Consider the following 22,772-nt stretch of genomic DNA (forward strand, 5'->3'; position numbering starts at 1 on the left):
ATCCACTTCCATAGTTTATTTTTTTCCTACTATGGAAGCCAATGGCTACCATCAACTGTTTGATTACCTATCCCTTTAACATGATGCCACACCCTGCACTCAATCTTGTACCACCGATGTATACATGTTCCACTTCCTTCATCCTTTTTTAAAACTATATGATCTAAAGTGCTATTTGTGCTGCAATTGTTCTCACAGCTCTGACAGATTCCTCGTAATGCATCTCAGGAGGAGCAAACTATGTGAATGGGGAAAAAAGGCACATCTGCACATCCATGTCTGAAATGTGGAACAATCAGAGGCAACAGTGGCACATAACATGCCACTAAACCAGTGTATAATACATTATTTGTGCCCCAGCAGGCACATCTCAAACGACCATATGACTAGAGCATTATTTGGAGAGCATCTGCTTAAAGTTTGGCTCTCACCTAAAATCATATGATTTGATATGATCCATGTAAGCAGAAACTTCATAATACCGCAAGTGTTTGTGCAACCATAAGACTTCAGCAATGAAATAGAACACATCTTTGTTAACTGTTGAGTTGTAATGAGGACCTAAAGGACCCAAGCTTTGAGGTCTAGCAACAAATAGCAAGGCATTGAAACAAAACAAGCAAAAAGGAAACCCCTGGATTTAACAGTTTTAAAAATTGACTTAGTAGATTTGATAAGAAACAGCTTGGCCCATGAATCCTAATTAGGTGATATAACATACACCAAGTAGTTATTGCTGAAAGGCAAGTAGGCGTTACCGCTGATGCTTTCATTCAGTCCGCTGTCAAAGCAATTGATTAGCAGAAGCTTCTAGTTGGTCTTATACAGTAGCTGATGGGTTGGTTTTTTTTGTACACGTTATAAGCCAACCCCACTTTACACTCAGAGTACCTCCTGAGATGGTCTGACTGCACTATGGAGCATTCACACCAAAGACATCTGAACAAATGAACATGGATATTGAAGTTTTTTTCTTCTATTCATTAAATCAAATATGTTTTTTCAAGCAAGCATCTTTTGCAGCATTGAGGAAAACCATTGTCTTGACAAACTAGCCTGTGGCAATAGGAAAGAGCACCTCTTAACGGCTGGTCTGCCTACATTGAGAGAAGACAAACGTGCATACGGAGTGTCATACTTACTTCTCATAGTAGGTAGGGTTGTGCAACCCTCAAGGTGGAATTTATGATTAACAATAAAATGAGTGCAAATCTTAATTCTAAAATAATTTTAAGATCTAAAAAGTTGAATGGATTTAACATAATTTATAATGCACCTACTATAAAATCAAATCAGGTTTGACAGGTTTAAGTGCACTGTAATAATTCTATTTAACATTAACATTCCAAACAAATTGATAAAATGAAACCTTGCAAAAATGTAATTTAACTCCGGGAGGATAAGGGAACCTACTGAATTGCCGAGGCTAAAGCTCAAACTCTCTCTCGTCTTCCGTTATATTCTGAAAGAAAGCAATGTATTTTTCAAATGTTTCCATGCATCACTGTCCGACCAATCTAAAATGGTCAATTACAAAATGTACATTCAGTGGAAAAGGAATAAAACAACCACCACCCTGTTATCTTTTAAAGTGAAAAGCTCTTAATATAAATAGTTTAGTTTGCATGGTTTCGAGACCTTAAGCTAGTGAATCAGGCAGACTTCATTTCCCTTTTCCTTAAAAAATGCAGCCCCACCCTAGTTGGTTTTATACTTTGCCCTAAGAGGGCGACAGTGACTGAAACAGTTACAATATGAGCACACAACACAGCGAGTTTTCCTTTGCAAGACAGGAGCTTAAGTGTCTGCACAAGCTTAAATATTTCCTCTGGATGTTTCTGTTTAATAATTGTCTGAATAGTTTTTGCCTAGGCAGAAACACACAATTAGCTTTGTGTTTAAATTCCAAGTTTGATAAGTAGCTATTGTTAAATACAATTACCAACATCACTCCCTCAAAATAAACTCATCCTCACATGACTGCAAATCCACCCTGTGCTCTAAACACTGGGAATCTGTTTGAGCATTGACAGAAAGAGCGAAATTGCACGTCATTCTCAGATTTTACTGTGTTTAATTAAAGGACAATTTCAGTTGTCTAAAATTAAAAACGTATATATCAGTAAGTTAAATTCTAACACTGTCACCTAGGCCTTTGTTTGCATCGTTGATGTCACGAAGTAATTCAAGATGACTGTAAACTAAAACCAAGTGAGATGTTGCAAGCCATTCATAGTAACCATGCCAATGCCATGAAACTATAACTTGCCACAAGCAAAATTAAAGTTCATGTAAATTTCTCACAGGAAAGCAAACATCATGTGCAAATCCTCATTTGATCGCCTAAAAGCTTCACTAGTCACATGGTATGGCCGAAGACACTGGAGACTAAACTACGCAGTCATTTCGCTCATTTAATTTCACAGAAACCAAATTATCAAACATCATTATCCACTCTTATCTTACATGAAAAAAAAGAGGTAGGGGGATCAGTAGTTTTTCATTTAATTTAATGAAAAGGTTTAGATGGCCAATTCATGTGGGAAACAACTCCTCTGTCAAGTAGTTCAATATTTGCTCCACTCAGAATTTGTTTAAATAATGCAACTCTCTAATTAACCAAAACTGATAAGTGTCAATTGTTTGATCTCATGCAAGGCTTTAATCGAGGCTGAATCAAATGACTTCTTACAAAACAACAAATAAAATACTCCCTCAACTCAGAGAGGCATTATCAAGGACACAAACTACCGAGTTTGTGTATGCAAGAGCCATAAGCTGTTATATACAATATTTAAATCTTTAAAGTGTTGAATTGTCCTTCATGCTGCATGGCCTTTGAAGCTGTCCCGTGGCTTCCAGTCCAATTTAGCATTCCCTTTTGATAATTTCTGCATGGAGGAGGATGAGGACAAAGAGATATCTGTTTTAAGCCTTTTAGTCTAGGCTAGAGAAATGTTGGGAATTTGTTTCGTTACATAAACATGTCTTTCAGACCTTTAAGGCAAGACAAGATGCATGTCCGTTTCTGTGACACTATAAGAGAGATCAATTAAATGTGGTTTCAGTGATGCTAATATCTTTTTTTTAAGCCTTATGACTGAAGTCGGATCACAGATGTGGTTGCTTTCGTCTACAGCAGAAAAGCATGAAAAGACTTCATGTAACACTAGCACTGCAAACAAATGCTGGAATCAGCACAGACAGGTACATGCTTGCGTGGACCTGCCCTGATATCAATTCTCCCCGGAATAATTCCACTGTTATTGACTCTGCTAGAAAACAACTGTTAACAGCAAAAGTGTTCATTTAAAGCTGCCCCAAGAAAATAGTATATTTACCCTAACTTATAATCAAAGTACTTCTCTGTCCCACTGAAAAATGAATGGACAAAACTTTGCTCTAAACATTTACAAAAGCAATCACTTGATGAGGAGTTTGCACAATACGTCCTGAAAATGAGCTGCTATTCTGAAGGGGTCGAATCAGTAGGAACGAAAACGCATTGCGTTTTCTCTTTGCCAGCTCTAACTTCTTTGTCTATTATTTGGAAACCATTGCTAGAACCTATCACTACCCTGTCGTTTCATTAACGGACTGTTATTTCTGAGCTGTGACTGAAATAGTCATAGGCTCGCTGTGATAAAGGCCAGTCTGGACGGGGCTGTCACACTGTTTGCAAAGGACAACATTTGGCAGAGCAGCTGTGTACACTCAAACGGGTGACATCTACTAACCCTGCACTTAGTTGTATCAAGTTTGCTGTCACCTCGGTAAAGGTGGAGCTAGCCGAACAAAACCACAGGTTTCAAACAAGCTCACTAATAATTTTTACTAACAAAGTTTTGCACGTACTGAATTTAAAAGAATGCCATCTAGCTTTAAAAAGTTTTGCAACCACACAATTTCACAGAATAAATATCCTTACATAAAGTTTCTATTGTCGTGCATAAGAAAGACTGGTACTAGTACAAAACGCGACCATAATCACAGGTCTAAGATGTGTCAGACGACACCGCAATGCTTCCATCTGGCAGAGGTCGTTTGGCAACAACTGTGCAAATCTAAAAAGAGCAGACTTTATAGCACAACACAGGAGGCAAACGTTGCAAATCCAAAGCTGGGGACACGCCCTTCGCACAATAAGAGAGAAACTACACGCACACCATCTCTCAAGCCCGCACAGAGAGCTGAGAGCCCCACCCAGGCCTCCAGTCACACGCATTCCTTGATAGAGCCGTCAGGCCAACTGGAAGAGAGCCCAGCCTCTCCTGCAGTGACTAACTCCAAAGCAATGTCCTACTCTCTACCCAACCACTTAACTCACCCAGTGGGTCTGAGCTGGGTACAAAAACAGGGTACTCTTTCAAAGTTTCCACTTACTAACACCCAATAAAGCATGGAAACCTGATCCTTTTCTTATTTCATTAAAGGAAAGAACCCAGCCGATTTCCAAATGTATAAAGACTGACAGAAGCCCCTCTTGACACTGATTAATGCACAGCAAAAGAAGTCATAAAATGATTGTCTGCATGGTTTAAAAGGTCTTAGTGGTCCAATGTAAATGTGGATTTATAGCTGTGCAATAGCTCACATTTGTAAAGGTTCAGCAATGCAGAGGGTAGATAAGTGATAGAATTGTTGGGAAACAACTAAACCACTAATTATAGAAAAGCCACTGCTAGGGTTTAATGCCACACTTTTTCCATTAAAGTATTGCAATGTATAATAAGCAACACACACACATACAGTCAGCCATTACACAATGTAATAACATAAATTGTGGCCTTTGGCTTTGCTTACAGGAGATGCTTGGTTACTTGGCTCTTTAGCAGACACGTTTTTCCAAAGCAAATTACAGGATACTTTTTATTGTAACAAGTATAAGTCATATTTCTCCATTAAATGCTCATCATTCATTTTCCTTGCAAGAGGCAGGCAATTCTGACAAAGCAAGAGCTCATACATAAAAAGGGATAACTACAGTTTGGTTAAAAATTCAACTTTTACTTCCACATGGACTCAATTCAAACCCACAAAGTGACCAAACTCTCGTGCAAAGACATACGCTTTCAATATTATTGTGGAAATATCAACTATTTAGAGGAACAAACAGGAATCAAAAAGATGAAACCATTAAAAAAAAGTGAATTACACTAAATAAATCTTGATTAATGAAATGTAAGAGAAACATTTACATAATTCAGATACATGTATATTAGCTAAAGGCTGTCAGTATTCACATTGAGTCACGTTTTTTGTCTATCCTGACATGTTTGTTTATCCTGTTAACAAGGCTTTTCAAACGGAGTCAAAGGATATGAGTCAGCAATCAAATACATAGTGATGACTGATGGGAAGGTGGTTCGCTTACCAGCTACCATCAGATGGTTATATAGTTAGGTCTGAAACAGCACTGCCAAGTGTTTTGTAGAAGTGAAAAGGCATGTGGTTTGAAACATCTAATTAGTCAGATCTTAACTCTTATCTACAATCCAACTAGAAACGAACTCATGTAAACTGCACCTAGAATGATCTAACCTCTGCTGCGTCTCCATGTGCTGTTGTAAACAAGTAGATGTGCATACCTACATTACTGAAATGGTGTGATGTAGTTCGAGCTGTAGTCAAACGTTAAGTCTACGTCAATAAATGCAGATCATCAAATCACTTTAAAGAATACTTTTGAATGCATTAGAACTATTAAAATATGGCCTCAATGTTATTTGCCATATACAATACTTTTTCCAAATAAGCGTGCAACTTTGAAACAATATCATCACAAGCAGCCATGTATGTAGTATCACTGCAGTGTATATCTTTGCTGTTATTCATTGATATGGAATATTATTTGGTCATTTTACATTTACTTAGAACATACTTGAAGCATATTGTAATCAAATCATGATAGAATTTCACCTGAACAAATTTCGCCTTTAACTATATAGGTACTAGTAGTTACCAGTAAACACTATCACTAATTGCACTAATTTGTACTTGTTCAATTAAAATGCACAAACTAAAATCAATATTTAACCCATTATGTCAATCAGCAATGACAGGTGTGGCTACCAGGAAATAATTGCTACATGTCATGCAAGTAAGTAGCCTACATTTACTTGTTACCCGAGTAAATTACGGTTTAAGCGTATGAAGCACACCATTTTTAAAAGTATCTGTTTCTGAAAACAACAAGATTCACATAATTGAAGCATTAATGTCAGACCAAAATGGCCAGCCTTGGAAATTGAAGCTTATAAACTATAAACAGACTAACCATCCTACTGTCATGTGATCCTAAACCTTAATCAAATGCAGACCGTATCTTCTATTTCAAGCACAACAGCAAATGTAATCTAGTAATCCAACTGGATTGCAGAAGTACAATGGAAGTACAGTCTATAATGTGTTGTGGACGCACGCGCATACAAAAAGAAAATTAATATGATAACCAAAATGACAATAATAATTAAAAAGTATAATTAATATAATATTAATTTTAGCATTGTGATAAACACACAAAATGTTTAATTGTGTTAAACAGAAGATAATACTATTAATATAAGTATAAAAATAAATAAAAATCACAAGGCAGTAAATGGGATCATTTGGAAACGGCAAATTTTATTATAATAATAAAAGTATACCGTACATGTGTGAAGACAAATCTCTTGATACTAAAAAACTACATACGGGCTAAAAAACAACTGCATGTAAATCTTGAGAATCTGCCATTAAGGCATATGTGCACATGACTATGTGTTACACTGTTCTCTGTACTAAATTGTGAAATATGAATGCCTGACTCTGACTCAGATCCATATTGGCAAAGCCATAATATATTGTCCAACTTTGTTTTAGCTTCAAGCCAGTATTTCTCAACCATGGAATGATGATAACTCCAGGGTCTGTCTGAACAGGCAGACGTGTACCAAGATAATGCAACAAAGTCTTCAGCTCAGACTTCATACTTCAAAACTCTTCAAATGATCCCTACATCCTGTAAGGTATTATCTACGAAAGCGAGTGTGCTGACAACTTATCTGTGATGGATAATCACATATTCACGGAGTTGACTTCTTTCATTCTGTATGAAAACATGAAGATTCAAGATGTGAGAAAACAACCAAATAAGAGAATGAAACATTCCGTTACGAAGCCTGCCACTCCTCCTTTGGCGTTCCCATCGCAAGTCCTCGACAAGCCTTTAAGGAAACGACAAAGGAAGTGTGCACGAGTCCAGACTCTTTCCGTTTTCACACTGGAATAGAAGGTCCTATGAAGCACGCCCTAATCTGACCTATCAACACAGAGGAGGAGAAAGTTGTGCCTCCACTGTAAACCTCCAGGACAATCACGCATCAGATAAAGACACAGGCCACCAAACATTGTTTCTACTCAACATTCAAAACCTATATCATTCAAGATAAGCAAGAAGCTCACTGTTCTGTTTTAAACCAAACACTTTGTAACCTTCAAATACAACCAAGGTTGAAAGAGATTGCTGAAATTGAGGCAGCGACACACATAGAAAACTTAACATCGGACTCCAAAGACATACCCTTGCACAGCCAAATTTTCCAGTTTATGAAAAAATTTACTAAAATTATAACAATTTCAATTCAGTTGCTTTATTACAGCTTTAATATAGTACAGTACTACTGGTTGACAACTTTAGTCTGCTATGGAGTCATCTGTTCTGACAAAACAGGAGAAAGTTTGGGTGTGGCAGGAGAAGGGGGATGGGCTCCAAATGTGAAAAATCTGCTTGTGGACATTTAAAAAAAATATCTTAAATCAGATAAACTGAAAGACAGATTTTTGGATGTCAACACTCCATGGATATCTCCAAACTCTCAGCACTGGTTTGCAACACTCCCCTTTTATATGTCAGTCTCACTCTCTTTTATCTATTCCTCTATTATTTTATAATAAGAAACCTTCAGTGATCCTACTGAAAAAACAGCTCCATAACTTAAAGTCATGGTGCAGTCGGGCGTGAATAAAACACCTTATTCTTTCTCCTGCATAGCAAGCCTTACTTTCCCCCTCTGTGCTTCAAACCTGGTTTCAATTAGTAAGTCTTTCCAAACCACTACATTCCATTACCCCCTCCTCCTCCCCCTCTTACTCACTGCCCACACCCTGGCCAGGGCTCCAGGTTAAGAAAATCAAGGCAAAACAGGACAGAATTCCCAAACTAAATTTAAAATATTCACACTTTATTTTTTAAGGATATTAAGAATCTTTAAAACAAACATCTACAAAAAAAAGTAAGCAGAAAAATATGAGAAAACGATTCATCCACAGTGCAGAATATGTGCTGACGTTGACCAAAAATCTTGAGCTATGACCAGATTTGGTATGGCAGGATAATACTCGTTTCAAGAGGAAAGATAAAAAAGTATATGGAAGTGTGAAACGACTTTGTGTTACTGTATAAAAATGCATTTCTGTGGGAGGGGGGGAATGATAATAGAGCATAGGCCTTTAGCTTTCTTTTAAACTTTTTTTTATTTTGTTTTACAGCGTGGGCAAAGTCAGAGACAACAACCTTCTTATCCACGTTGCACTCTTTGGGTGTATCTTTTGCATGACATGCAAAAACCCAGAATATTTGCCTTAATTATAAATCCTTTTTTTTTCTTCTGAATGATTTAGCAGGTCGAGTTTAACTAAATAAACGCTGAATTCTGAACAAACTTTAGTAATGTTAGGAGAAAAAATAACGTGCGCAACAGATGACAATTGAGCAGATACACACCCACCCTCTTCATCTTCAACAATACAGATACGTTTTATGACACATAAGATTTTATGACATATAATAGACTTTCTAAGAACCAAATAAGCAAATATATAGCATTTTCCGGCATAATTAAGAATATTATAAGTTCACAGACAGTCTCTGGAAAACTAATTTAAATGCAACGTGAGCGTCGCACACCAGAACTGCATAACTCGTTAACCTCAGGAGATACACAAACATACCTGGAACCTTCAACACCTTTGCTCTGGCATCCTCCGCGGTCCACAGCTTTCTGCCACAGCCCAGAAAAGTTTTCCACCACGCTTTCCAAACTAAACTTTGACGTATTCGTGTACTCTCTTTCTTTCTTGAGGCTTGAAGCCTCGCTTTATTATTTTCTTGTTTTTGTTAGTTACTTCTCTCTCTTCCTCTCACATTAGTGCTATTTCTTTTCCTCAGTCTGCTTGTAACTCCGGGCTATGGAGAATGGCAGAGTTTGGGCTAGGTCTGTGGAGTTCTTCACTGGAGAAGAGGGCGGGGGTAATGGTGTAGTAGGGGAGTGGACCCTTATAATTTTAGTCCAGCCCACCTACTGTTTGAGTGACATGCAGGTTTAACGCAGTGATAACGCGCGTGAATGTGGACTGGAATCAGATTTAAACTGTATTCTTAGGACAAGAGTCAGACTCATTTTAATTATCAGGCTGGTGCAATTTGGCACATCTTTACTGAGGCAATTTGTTAAGTGTTTTTTTGTAGGCCTAATTAAAATATAGGCCTACGATATGTTCAATAAAAAATCCGGTGGAATTTCTTTTTAGTCAAGATTTTAAGGCATGTGCCTGTAGAGAAATTGACTTTCAAAAATTTGCCTCGAGTAAACTGGAGTAGAAACTGTGACAACTAGCCCCGTTGCCCTATACTGTTGTGTCATATAAAATGTCACATGAGATGGTGGCACATGATCCCAATCTTTTAGGAAGGGCACAAACTAAGCAAACACTAGTGTACATTTGTAAAATGTTTTTGTGTGTGTGTGTGTGTGTGTGTGTGTGTGTGTGTGTGTGTGTGTGTGTGTGTGTGTGTGTGTGTGCATGTCTCTTCCTAAAAAAGGTATAACACATTACAACAAATTATGTATCTGTTCATTTCTTCAATTAGTTTTCATTATTTGACTGTTGATGCTATATAGTCTGATTTTATTGTGCTCATCAAGATACAGCGAAAATGATATTGGAATTTTTGTAGAATAGAGTTTTTAACTAGATGTTCAAAGAAAAATACAAGCAAAAGCAAACATGTGTGAGGTTTGATTAAATCAAATGCTACTTGAGTCTTGTGATGTGACAACTTAGTCTTCTATATATTCTGTTCTGTTCATATAGGCTACTATAGTGAGTGCAGTGTGTCCCACTATGTCCTGTGTATGCATAATGCATACTTTTTCCTGATAAATAATTTGGAATTAGTTTACGTAGGGTTTTTTGTTCTACTTTTGTTAGTTTTCATTTGTTTTTAATGACAAAGATCAAATATGTGTTGCCATCTGAAGGAGGGATTCTTGCCTTTGATAATGTGTTCACTGTCTGTACACTCAAGTCCAACATAATTTCCATAGCATTTTCATAATAGAAAATCCAGTGTAAATCTCTGAGGAGTTTCATTCTCATTTTGTGACAACTGGATTGATGAAACATCTTTGAACAATTGAATCTTTGAATAAGAATAACAAGTAAAAATAACATAAAGTCTTGTTTTTTAAGGGTATTAGTGTTTGAGTATTTTACATTTTTATATGGTTAAAAGCTACATTTTATGAATTAAAATCGATTACCTTTCAGGTATATGTTGACAAAATGATTTGTGCATGTCTAAAATGAGGTATAACAAAGTACAGAGATATTTGTTTATTAATTTTAAACAAGCTAGACAACAGTTCAGTTCAACAACTGATCAGACAGCCAACAACCGGCTAAAATGGCTAAATAACAGTCACAGAAAAATACAATTTGGGTGTTTTTTAGAACGTTATATAAACATGAGTCAGAACATTCAAGAAAGCTAGAATAATATCTCAGGAATTTGTGCAAAGCTTGTTCTATTTAATGCAGCAAGAGTTTGAATGGATTGTTATGCTATGTTTGTTATCAGCTGTTCCAATTTTTCATCAATGCATGAATGAATCAATGAATCAATCAATCAATCAATCAATGAACAAAGTAAGAATAGTGACAAATTACAGATGCTCGCAATGACAAATGCAATGAATGAAATATTGAAAAAAAAATTATAATGAATCTAATTAACTCAAATTATAAAGGCTGTGAACATTAGGCTTGTTCGACTTGAACCGGCGCTGCACAGACCGATCGGTGAATCACATCAAAGTACCGCGAGAGCGAATAGAAAGTAGACGGCTCCTTATGCTTTTGAATTGCTCTCGCGGTAGCCTACTTTGATGTCATAAACCGATCAGTCTGTGCAGCGCCGGTTCAAGTCGAACAAGCCTATTTTAAATCCAGTATTCAATTAAATGTAATTAGACTAATTTGTGATAGTTCACTGAGGCAAGTATGCAATTCAGAGCACAAACCTTTGAAGATGGATTCTCTGCATCTATAGCTAACTCAAGATGTTTGCATTACGCAATACAGCAAATAAAGATATGCGATGGCCTTTGCATGTCCGCTTCAAAAATGTCTTAATCAATAATGTAAATTATTTATATAAGGGTAGTTGTGTTGGATTTAAAGGGATACTCCACTTTTTTTGGAAATAGGCTCATTTTCCAACTCCCCCAGAGCGCGCCTGAAAATATTCCCCAGCTCAGTAACTTACAACGTGACCGGGACTAAGTTTGTCTAACCTATTAGACCTATTTTCAGGCGCTGCGTCATATCATTACGCCTGCTGCACCCATGGTACAGCAGCAAAGTTTCTTGATTTATTACGCAGGAATGAGAGTATAGTTCCTAGCCATATCAGCCTAGAAAATCACAACTTTTCATTTTCCGTCTGTCTTAGTACACGATGTAACTACAGAAGAGTCGAGTTTTAAATAGGAAAAATATCGAAATCTTTGGCCATTTTTATGAGAGAGATGCTAATGGTCATGTCCGATTCAATAATCTATGCTTAGCTATGCTAAAAGTGGTACCGCCAGACCCGGAGATCGGCTGAATGGATTCGAAAACGGCAAAACTCAACTGTTTAACTCTGGGGGAGTTGTAAAATGAGCCTATTTCCAAAAAAAGTGGAGTATCCCTTTAAATCCAACACAACAACCCTTCTGTGATGAATCAACTTATTATTTAACACACACACACAACTATATGTAAAGTTTTTAGATAAAAAGTTACCCCAAGATTAAAGTAAAGTGAAATGTATACCTAACCTGAAGCAACAATTGAACTTCACATGATTTGCATGGCTGATGAGATACCTGGAAGACCTGGAATACGGATTTAATCGGACTTGCCACCTATACCATACCGTTGACACTTTTTCAGTTCTTCCTGTTTTATGTTCACTGCAAGGGGTTCGTTTGCTGCACGATTTACCCTGCAGCGACCAAATCAATCATTCATCCTTGTCAAAAAGCAGCCTTTCCTTGAAGCATCTCACATGTTCCTCTAAACCCCTAAATTATCCCTCACTAGTTTTGCTTCGTTTTAGCCTGTCCTAATCTCACAAAATAGGTTTCACAAGGTCTAATTCACATTTGATTGAGTAAGACGTCTGTGGTTGCTTCATTTAAAGGGCCGTTTAAGCTGCCTTAGATCACATCAGCAATGCAGGTAAACAGTGTAGGTGTGCATATGTGGTTCTGGGGTGGGAGGAAGGGTGGTTGGTTGGTTCTGAGGCAAACAGACGGAAAGACAGACAGGCAGAGAGAAACCCTGAGGTGCATAGTGAACAAATCCACGTGTCACACCCATATTCAGGGCTGTGTAATGGTAAGCAAAGGATGAATTCTCCAAACGAGAAAGAGTTTATACTGTCTGCCTTGTAAAGAAGCAAAGGGAGTGGCAAGTTGCTTTGAGTAAAAACACATGAAATATACAAGACATATATTGCAGAAGCCAGTACTTGAAAACCTTACGCCATTATCAGACATCTTAGAGATACTGTAACCAGAAGAACAGACAAAACGTTTGAAACAACTGGAACAGTGTGCATGAGTTCCAGTGTTCTCTTGTTGCTTTCGTGGTGTAGGAGTTTTGTCTCCCCAATGCAATAAAAACTTTTGGATAACAAACAGGCGAAGAATGTCAAGGAACAAAACAGTCATGCTTTTCTGCAGAGTTCCAAAACCATGTGAGGGGGAAAAAAAGACACGAAATGGCCACAGCAAATGCAACAAAGCTCTGTAGTTTGAGGCAAATGCATATTTGTGAGATTAGTCACTGTAATCTAAACAAGAGGATCTCATGCTTTTCATTTGGATAAAGTGAGTTATCCAACGATGCTGGAGTAGTCATACAAAATATAGTAATAGTTCAATACTAGGATATGTGGGAACGGGTGTTTCCTGGTGAGTGGCTCATAGGTGTGTCTGCTTGTATGAACTAGTGTGAATAACAGCAGTCAGGGTTGGTGTGTCAGGGTGAGTCATCCCGTATGACTACAATGCACGCAGTGCTATACCAAGAAGCGAAGGAAGGGAAAAGAACAAGGAGGGGCAGAGAGGATGAATTTTTTCGGGTGTGTCCTGGGATCAACTTTAGGGGATCAGAGGAGCCACTTTATTTGAAGTTTAAAGATAACAGCACTGAACAAAGTGATCTCAAATGTGCACTCTTGGTTGTGTTTTTTCTTGTAAATCAGAGAACAGCTAGTTTTACTGCAGGGAGTACGCATAGTCTCTAATATAAAGCTTGAAAGCTTTCATTGATGCTCACCACAGCCACACAATGGGCAAAAACCGTAGTCCCTTCCAGCCAAACAATACAAGTTGTATTGTTAAAGGATATGACATTTTTTCACAACTGATCAGATGACGGGTAGTTTTTGTTCCCCAAACACAAATTAGTCAGAATTTTTTTTTGGCAGTTATAATGAACTTTAATAGGTAAAACAAAAAAAAATTATGTTATGTTCATTATGTTATATCATGTAGATTTTGTATTTAATTACATATTAGTATATCATTATATTTATTTTTTATTAAATTTCTTTAATAATATCTGCAATATTTTTTATTAATTGCAGATATTTAAATATATATATTTATATATTTTAGTAGCAGATATTTAAAAATATTTTTTCAAATATTTAAAAAATTAATTTATTTTTTATTTTTTATTATTATTTGTATAATAGGCTACTATGTTAACCTTTACTAGTAAAATTCTATTTTTATAATAAATATATGTTTAGCTTCTGTTAATGTCCTTTTCATACATAAAAATAAATGTAAAATAAAATAAATAAATAAAATGAAAACACTTTTTTTTTCTATGTTAACATTTACTTAAGCTACATTGTTTATGTTGTTAAAATTATATTTTTATATTAAAAGCATATTTTATCTTCTGTTAATTTCCTTTTCATACATGCATGGGCAAAGTATGAAATACACATTTTCAGAAGATAAAAATGTAATAAAATATAATTGTACTCCTAAAATAATCTGCATGCGCTACTTCAAAAAATGTATCCCTCCTAACAGACAGCTGTGCATACATATTTAGATAACGTAAATTGAATCCCCACACATTAGTGCCAGGTGTTTTTTAACACCGCTGAGGCATAACAGTCATATATGTTACTATATCTAGAGTACAGTACAACACAAAGCAAGGTTTTCGTTTTTTCAATAGGTTCATCCTGTTCTTTGTGGGAGGGTTTGTTCCACAGCAAGGGCGTTGGCTACCTGTGTATGTAGGTTACTTCTGAGGACAGCAAATATTATTAATATTTCAGTCGGTTTTCCCCATGCGCATGGAGGATGGAAGAGTTTTTGAATAAGTGCATAGATTTTTGCAACAATAGTTAATATGATCAACGCCAAATGGGAGATAATTTCCCCAGTTTACTGTTTATTTCTTTGTTTTATTTACTGATAATAACTGATAACCAATAATAGAAACTCTCTTAAGTAGAAAATCTTGCCCCATCCCCCCCTTTAAATGGTTTTGATCACTGTGGTCTCCATAGCCACATTTTTTTGTGTGCGTGTGTGTGTGTGTGTGTGTGTGTGTGTGTGTGTGTGTGTGTGTGTGTGTGTGTGTGTGTGTGTGTGTGTGTGTGTGTGTGTGTGTGTGTGTGTGTGTGTGTGTGTGTGTGTGTGTGTGTGTGTGTGTGTGTGTGTGTTAATGGAGTTCCCCTCTTTGAGATCCAGTTCTTATGTTTTAGTAAAAATGTAGGGGAGGAACATCATGAGATACAGGCTGAATTGTGGTTTCCCCTGCAGGTTGTGAGTCATAAACACGAGGGAGGGACAAACTGAAAAGGAGTATTCTGGGATGGCTGCCATGGTAACATAATAAGCAGGAGGAAGGTTATTGCAGACATGTTTCCATGGTGACCTCCTCTGTGTATATAAATATGGAATGTCAAAATGTTTGAAAAGTAGTAACATGTTGCGTTGCTGTGCAGTCAGCGATGGCTTAATGAGATGTGAGCACAGACAAATTAGTTTTAAACAATTTGTATGTCTGCCAAATGTGCCTCAATGACTTTGTAATGCTTTAACACCGGTTTCGATTTACGTGTAGTTTGTTTCACTTTGCTAAAAACATTCACACCTCTGATCATGCCACAATGCCCAAAATACTACATGGTAAAGTAATGCATAAGTGCTTCAGAGCTGCTCCAATTAGAATTTCGTCACATATCTAGAGTTCAATTTCTTTCTAATATTTGAACTAAACAACAATATTATGAGATGCAATATAAATCTATAATAAGGCTGTATTAGTACATCGTCATTTTAACAACATGCATTTTATTTATTTTTTTCACAGTGAGACATTCAATCCTGCAGCAGCATACAGTCAGTTATGCTTTTATTTGTTTAGAATAATCAGTGCTATTATTGACATGCAATAGGCAACCTATGATCATTACATTCCTCTCATAGTTGTGAAGTGTTACGACAACACAGTCTTCATATGGGCGAGTTTCAAACCTTGTTAATACAGGAATGTCAAACAATCTTTTACCCACAGAACAAAGTGTACATTAAAAGAATGTTTTGTAACAAAAGCCTTGATGGTTGGATTAAGAAATAAACCTACAATTTAGATAATTTAGATTTATATAGTAAAAATGGTTTACAATTACACACACATTTAATATTTACACAAACTACAGTAAATGCCTTCAGTCACCCAGTGGATGCAGCAAAACAAAAATAAAACGTTGTATAGCAAGCAGTATCTTTAATCAAAACAAACTAAAACACTTCTCAGGGTATCTCAGGAGACAAACATACTGTAAACAGAACAACCACTATAAAAATGACAAGATCTGACACAAAAAAAAAAAGAAAAAAAAGAAGAAAAAGAAACAAACACAGGGCTATAAACTAAGAAACGGGACTAAACAAGATCATTATCTAGACATAGGTGAAACACATGAGGGCAAATCAAAAACCATGGCAACAGATGAACTGGGACTTAGGAGGAGGACACGGAGCTGGCAGAAGTGACCACTACGGACGGGGAGGAGCCAAGGAAGAGACGACGGCGAGAGGAGCCAGGGAGTGACTTCAAACAATGCTAACAGGCTGAAGGCCCACAGTGGAGCTGAGGAAGGGAGGAGCCATGGTAGAGCCTTGGTGGAGAGGCCGGGTGGAGCCAGAGAGATGACTGACATCGGACGCGGAGCTGGTGGAGGTGAAGACCCGGGTGGAGCCGAAGAGACCGGGCCACACCGGAGGATCTGGAAGCCAAGGTGGAGCCGCGGTGAAGAGCAGCCTAGGTGAAGCCAGGGGTCTGGAGGACTGAGGTGGAGCCATAGACTGTAAAAAAAAGATGGACAACGCCCCTTCACTCTCTTCCATTGGTGAAAAGTGAAGCCACCAAAGTCCTAATATGGTGCTGACATCTTGCACAGATTTGGGACCTGCTTCTGCACAGTAGTAATGCGGGACCTGATTCTGCGCAGTAGCGAGCAGCAAGTAAAGCCGCGATATCAAGGTTCCGCCCTCACTCCCGCAGAAACGGTTAATACAAAATTTACTGTGTGAAATAAACAGTTATGGAAATGTATAAATTAAAGTTGAAGCTCCAATCTCCTCCCGAAAATCCAAAAAAAAGTCTGTTGGTGCCTTGGTGACTACTTTGTTTAAGAGAAGCTGTCAATCACAGCTGTCATGACGTCACATTCCCGTTTTTATAGCATCAAATAACTAAGACCAAACTTATAAAAAAAATAAAAAAATAAAAACGAACACTTAAACTGAAAACCTTGTGAGTATTCACTCTAATTGCTAGTTCAGGTTGGCTGAAGGCTACAGTTTGTCCGAACAATGATGTCTCACTCAGGTCATATTCCAAATCGTTGTTTTATTAAAGGTGCATAGATGTGTGATGCACGCACAAGCACGATCGATAAAAACTCCTCCGATTTGGGCTAATACACTATATTTCACTCTACAAACTATATACAATATTCAGCCAATCTCCTTTTCCCTTTATCATCTGTCTACTCTCTTCTCCATCACTTTGCGAACTCTGGTGGAAAGTTTGGAATAGTCCATTTCTCACTGAATGACAGGGGTGACTGGGAGAGTCCATGTACCAAAGGGAAACACTTTCTACATTAACTTAAATCATTAACAAAAATTATTTGAAGAGTAATTTGATTGTTTAGTTTCCATCGCGTCCAGTAGACTTCATGGGGAGGCGGGGTTTATAACCTATACTTAGACCAGCCACCGGGGAGCGATCGAGATGCTTTGGCTTCACTTTTCAGCACTTGTGCGGTACGCTTGGGTGGAGCCGGTGCGAGAGAGGACTGAGGTGAAGCCAGAGGGAAGGAAGAGCCAGACGGAGCTGAAGGGAAGGAGGAGCCAGACAGAGCTGAAGGACTCTGGGATGAGAGATGAGGACTGACCTATGGTGGAGCCGGAGGGATGATGGAGCCCGGTGAAGTCATAAGGATTGTTGTCCTAGGTTGAGCCGAGGGAGGGAGGAGCCAAGGTGGAGCCTACTAGTCGATGGGCCGAGGTTGAGTGACGGACTCGTGGTTCGAGGTGGAGCCAAGCGGTCAACACACCAGGGCGGAGCTGCAAACTGTAAGCCCAAGGCGGATTCAAGCTGCTAGGTGGAGACAGCGAAAGAGGAGCCGAAGAGCTGTAGGGAGCCAGCGGAGACAGGGCCAAAGAACTGGGTAGCATAGGCAGAGGGTTACAAAATGGCATCCTTGACAATGATAAGACAGGGAGAAAGTTCAGAAACAGCCTCCTTGAGCAATACTGGACGGGCAGAGAGTTTAGAACCTGCCTCCTTGACAGTAACCGGGCAGGTAGAGAGTTCAGAGACGGCCTGAGTATGCGGTGGGCTCAGTCTTGTGGTCCTTTGGAGGCGTGGTTGATGGTGCGGCTTGCGCTGAGGGCGCTAATGTAGCGGGTCTTGATCCTCCTCAGTCTCTCCAATGGTGTAGGGGGATCTGCACTGGTGAAACACCCACTCGACAAATTCTAGGAAAATACCTCGAGGGCCATCACCGGGAAGGTGCACCTTGGTCCTTTGATTCAGACGTGACTGGAAAAACACGCAGAGGCTGATGTTGTCGTAATGCACGAAAGAGACCTAAAAACCTCTGCATGTACACCTCGAGGGAGAGATCCCCCTGGGGAGGTAGATCCGAACTGCTGCCAGATACATTTTGACAGTCAGATCTTGTGTCACACAGTGAATGCAACAAAACAAAAATAAAAAGCTGGCTCTACACTCTGCACTCAGTATTGTTGGATTGAATGAGTGCACTGGATAATGTCTATGGTTTCGGTCACCACTACAAATGGCTTTCCCCTCAAATAGTACCCTATTTAAGGGTATAGGGGGTGATGTCAGACACAGCCTTGAATTAATAAACCTAACTGAGAACAGTACAAAACTAAACACAATAGCCTGGATTAAGAAACAGGGTTTAGATTAGCCCTGGCTTAGGCCTTAGTTCAGTTAGGACAGTTTTTATAAATGTGTCTTAGAAAAAAACATTACTGGTGTGCATCTTGAGACAAAACAATAGCACTGACATATTTTAAGATACATTTGCAAGTTGCTTTCAGTTAAAACAGCTCTAACATGCATTTTAGTCTGGTACTATCTTAAGCCTTTCTGTGAAACCGGGGGGAAGTCCTACTCAAGCGAAACAAACATAGATCAAACGTGACACCTTCCGTTTTTATTCACTTAATTATAGGTTGTAAAAATTCATTAGAAAAATAATAATAACAGAAATAGGCAAATACATTCAACATGAAAAAAAAAATGTGTTTAACCTTAGGTTACCTTACAACACACCATAATGTTCCTTCTTGATGGCACACAAGAATTTCCGTGGTTTTATGGTCATTGCTGCTTTAAACCAGTGAAACACAAACATGTTTAACCAAGTCAATCATAAAATGTACACAACATATTGTACACAAATGATACACACATCAGAGGTATCAATTTCAGAACCACAGATTCCTCTGAGGTCAGTGTTATTTCACCTATGAAATACCTGATATGCTGACTGACTGCAAATGAAACTGTGTTGCAGACATCAGCACCGGTAGTAATGATGGTTTAGACTCTACTGCAACAATACAATCATTTAACATCAGTTTAGGCAGCAATATAATAAATTAACACCTTTATGCAGGAATATGATTTTAATAATTTATGATTTTATGGATATGCTGGACTTATTCTGGATAAACCATTTTACTCATGCTTACTGTAGCTCTAGACTAAATGTGAGCATGCATTTACACATCTCACTTGATTCAGATTCAGTATTCCTCCAATACAATTTTTTTAAAAACAGTTAAATGCAAACTTTACGTAAATTTACATAAACCTGCAGTTATTTAATGTTAAATTACACAAAAGTGCTTTGTGTATTTAATATCAATGCATGCTGCTGACCTTTGATGATCCAATTCTATCAGTTTTAGGGTTTTTAATGAATAAATGAATGTCATGATGTTAATTAAAACATTTAAATAAAAAGATTCTGCACTATTAAGTCACTAATAGAAAAATATAGTTTGTGACGTTGATTGTGAGTTCATTTGTACAGACTGTCAGATGTACTTACCTCCATTGAATAACAACACTGTAAAAAAAAAAGTTGTTGCCTTAAATTTTTAAGCACAATCAACTTGGATGTCTAAGTCATTTCAATTCAAATTACATTTAACTGACTTAAAAAAATGTCTTGTTTTTTAATTGATCAACTTATTTTGAAGAGTTAAAGCAATGTAAAACATATTTTGTCATAACTTACTGATCATATAATTTTCATATAATAGAAAAAAATCTCTTAGTGGGCTCATACTTTGACTAATCTATATTTAATTTTTTTAAAGTGAAGAAAATAATGAAATATTTTGTTGTTTATTTGTTATTTTATTTTGTTTCTTCACTGAACTGCAATGGATTATGACATGGCCTACAAAGTATATTAAATATGTTTATATTTATAGTATAATCCTTATGTTGTACTATATGAAATAAAATGTATTAAATTGTCCGTACAGTAACTGAGCACTTGAATGTAATGCATACACATTTGTCTACTAGGAAAATAACAGTTGCCGCTCCAGCTTTCCACATCATACATAAACGATAAAAGAATAGTTCTTCTGCGTGACATATCTGAGCATTGTAGTAGAGCTCTGGATGAAACCAACGTCTATGCTCCACCTCCCCCAATGGTAATCTGAGCCAGCAGAGTTATGTATGGGGTCTCATGTCCAAAACAGCAGGGGCTGCCTGTTTTTGCTCTCCCTTCTGATTTCTGCAATGCTTTGCACGAAAACTAAAATCATACAGTTACTTTCTCGTCCAAACACATTGAGAGGCATTGGTTGATCTCTAAAACTTCTGAAAGCAAAGAAATGGATGTTATAAGTTCAAATCATCAGAACCATTGTGGTGGTTCCCAGTGATTGACAGCACCATCCACATTCTTCCCTTTGGCACTCTGACCTTCAACCCCTTCACTGGAATGCCAAAAATTCTCTGTTGCACTCTGGAAAGAGGAAAAAATAAGCAGGCCATCATTAAAACTCAGATACATACCTGTCCACACAGTTTCCCTGAGAAACGACACAGTGTATCAGGGTTAAAATGCATAACTTCATCACCACATACACATTTTATTTGATTCTGATGTAATTTAGCATAACATTAAAGTGCAAGAGTACAGTTGGTGAAGACTTTTGTGAGTTCTGGTGAGCAAACTTGCATGGTTATTTTTTCCTGGCACGGGAGCATGGCGACTGACTCCAGGGGAAAATTCACATATCAGCACAATGTAGCACAAACCACGTTCAAAGATATGCTTTCACAGCCTGGTTTCTGTTCTTATGTTCCTCATCTTAAATTGAGGTTTCATTACTGACTCATTGTTGCCATGGCACTACTTGCATACAAGGTAACACTTACGTGACGCTGCTTTGTGTCAGTGTTTTTAGAGTTACCATTGCGATCTAGAGAATATATTTATCTAAATTTCTCTAGATACTGGCTGAATGTTTTTCGAAGCGGACTGCTTTCCTAACCGCTGCTACCCCTCACTCTTTCCAGATGTGTGGAACAGATTCCTAACAAAGGCATACCAGGCTTTTTTCTTCTCAACTCAATGTACAATACAGACCCCACCATAACATTCTGTCACAAGTACTTGTTGTAGCCTCATAAAATCAATGCGGAAGGAGTCGAGTGATGGGAGCTAAGGGAAGAGCCGGGGAGGGAATAACAGCAAGAGAGCGAGGAAGCTCTGGGGAACTTCAGGGGGAGCTGGCAGCACTAGTATAGTGTTGCTGTTGGCATTACAGTACGTATTGTTCTTGAATCTGGTTTAGTTTGACCCTTTCAACTCCCAATCCTCCGAACCAATACAAAGGTTTTCTGGCAAACATTCCAGTTCCACACGGTGTTTGCTAACACGGATCGTATTTTCACTCGCTTGACTCTTAAGCATTGAAAAGCCAGATTTTTTATTTATATTTATATGAAGGATCATGTGACACAAATGCTGAAAACTCAGCTTTGCCAGCACAGGAATTTTTTTTTTACATTTTAAATATATTAAAATAGAAAACAGGGTAACACTTAACAATAAAGTCCTACTAGTTAACATAAGTCAACGCATTAACTAAAATTAGCAATAAACAATACATTTGTATAGTATTCATTAATCTTTGTTAATGTTAATGAAAATACAATTGTTCATTGTTAGCTCATGCTAGCTCAGGTCCATAAAACAATCACAGATACAATTTTTTCAATTTAATACAAAAAAACACTTTTTACTTTACAAAGGTTGATAAACATGAGTTTTTAGTGTATTAGTAAATGTTGAAATGAACATTACGTTTATTAAACACTTTTTCCTTGTTAGTTCAACTTAACTAATGTTAACATGTATTGTAAAGTATTGGTGTAATTCTATTTTTTCATAATATTACTGTTTTTACTCTATTTTGGCTCAACGTATCATTATGTGCAGGGCCTTGTAATCAGGCAGCCTTCATGCGAAACAAGACCCACAAGACAGCTTTTATCTGAGAACATCAATGAGTACAATCAATGTCTGTATACTCTTCAAAGGCATTCAAGAGAATCAGCTATCACTGTGTGACAATGTCCTGCTGACACTCATACAGTTATAAGGTTAAGTGAGGACAGCGCATTGACACGCTTGAGCCGAAACCACACCCTGTGCTCACCATTGAGCAACACTACTGATCATGAGGACATTTTAACAGTGTAACTCTTTAGCACTAAATCCATCACATCTTTTCTAAGTACACTTGCTGAATTATTTACTTAACAGCAATCAATTATTCACA

The 22,772-nt window shown here is 37.6% G+C and overlaps 1 protein-coding gene and 1 long non-coding RNA gene across 2 annotated transcripts in view; one reads left to right on the forward strand and one right to left on the reverse strand.

The window, feature by feature from the left end:
• The window catches only part of ahnak (AHNAK nucleoprotein), a 31,918-nt gene extending 22,657 nt beyond the window's left edge, over positions 1-9,261 (reverse strand). Inside the window, exon 1 of the mRNA XM_082177230.1 lies at positions 8,992-9,261. The gene's annotated coding sequence lies outside the window, so the exon portion shown is untranslated. The remainder of the gene's footprint in view (positions 1-8,991) is intronic.
• A 6,463-nt stretch (positions 9,262-15,724) lies between these two features.
• Positions 15,725-21,984, forward strand: LOC309504275. Its single transcript, XR_014208043.1, has 2 exons — positions 15,725-16,521; positions 16,729-21,984. It is a non-coding gene; the product is annotated as an uncharacterized lncRNA (long non-coding RNA).
• Positions 21,985-22,772: the final 788 nt, after the last annotated feature.

The sequence above is a fragment of the Leuciscus leuciscus genome, assembly GCF_965113295.1.
Source record: "Leuciscus leuciscus genome assembly, chromosome: 8".
Classification (NCBI taxonomy): Eukaryota; Metazoa; Chordata; class Actinopteri; order Cypriniformes; family Leuciscidae; genus Leuciscus; species Leuciscus leuciscus.